The sequence below is a fragment of the Theobroma umbraticum genome, unplaced genomic scaffold (genome assembly GCF_002168275.2).
Source record: "Theobroma umbraticum cultivar Fairchild unplaced genomic scaffold, ASM216827v3 scaffold_146.0, whole genome shotgun sequence".
NCBI lineage: Eukaryota > Viridiplantae > Streptophyta > Magnoliopsida > Malvales > Malvaceae > Theobroma > Theobroma umbraticum.
Window position 1 is genome coordinate 6,114,255 of NW_018397265.1, and position 1,031 is coordinate 6,115,285.

Here is a 1,031-nt window from a genome sequence, read left to right on the forward strand (position 1 = left end):
TTTTTTTTTTTTTACTTCTTTGTCTTTTAATTGACTGCCTATGCTTGGGTCAGGCAGAGGCAGTAGGAGTGGTAGGGATTTTAATCGAAATTTAACAGTTAACTCCAATTTCTCTTTCCAATTATAAAAAATTAGCAGAAAATTCTTATTTTTTTAGTAATAATTTATTTCGAATTTTAAGTAATAGTTATTATGTATAAAAAATAGAATTTGATAGAGTTTTTTGGTCAAAATTTTGAAGTTCTTAATTAACAACGATTAAATGAGAAAGAAAACTTAAAATCTCAGATTGAGAAGACTTGTAAAGACTGCTCCATCTCATAAATTTGGTGATTTCTAATTGTTTCGAACAATTAATACACACTCTTTAAAAATTAAGAGAGAGAGAAACTCATTGAAAAAATTTGACCAAGTTGCGACAAGTGTCAAGCCATTTTGAGTTTTGGATTATTTTAAGTAAGGTGAAGTTAAATATCTAATTAATTTACTTTTAAGATTAAATTATTTCAGTTTGAATCAATTTGGATTCAGATTCCTCCAATTAGGTTAAATTTCACTGCTTCTAATTAAGTCTTTTGGATCAATTCTGAGAGGGTGTTTTGGAAAATTATCAAAGGATGTGGCCATTTTTTTAAAAAAAAAAATTCATTGAAAAGGTTTATGAATAAATTGTTAATAAAAAAAAGACATCTTAAGACCTTTTTTTATTATTATTATTACTTTTACTATTTAATCTGTGTAACTTTATGCAAGTTTTATAATTTATAAATTAAGGCATATCTAGATTAGATTAATATATAAGATACGACCTATTGTTGCCAAAAGTAAAGGTTTATGTGAGTACTTGCTTCAAATGTTTTTCATTTCTATGTCTCACAACTTTTTCATGAACAGTAAATGAGCAAGCAAGACATATATAGGCTATTAGAAATTTAAACGACTTTGCATTTGGATTTCGATTGAGAGAGCAATGCAAATGAATTTACGCATACCCTTAAATCATGTACAAGGAAATGCCTTTTTTTTTTTTT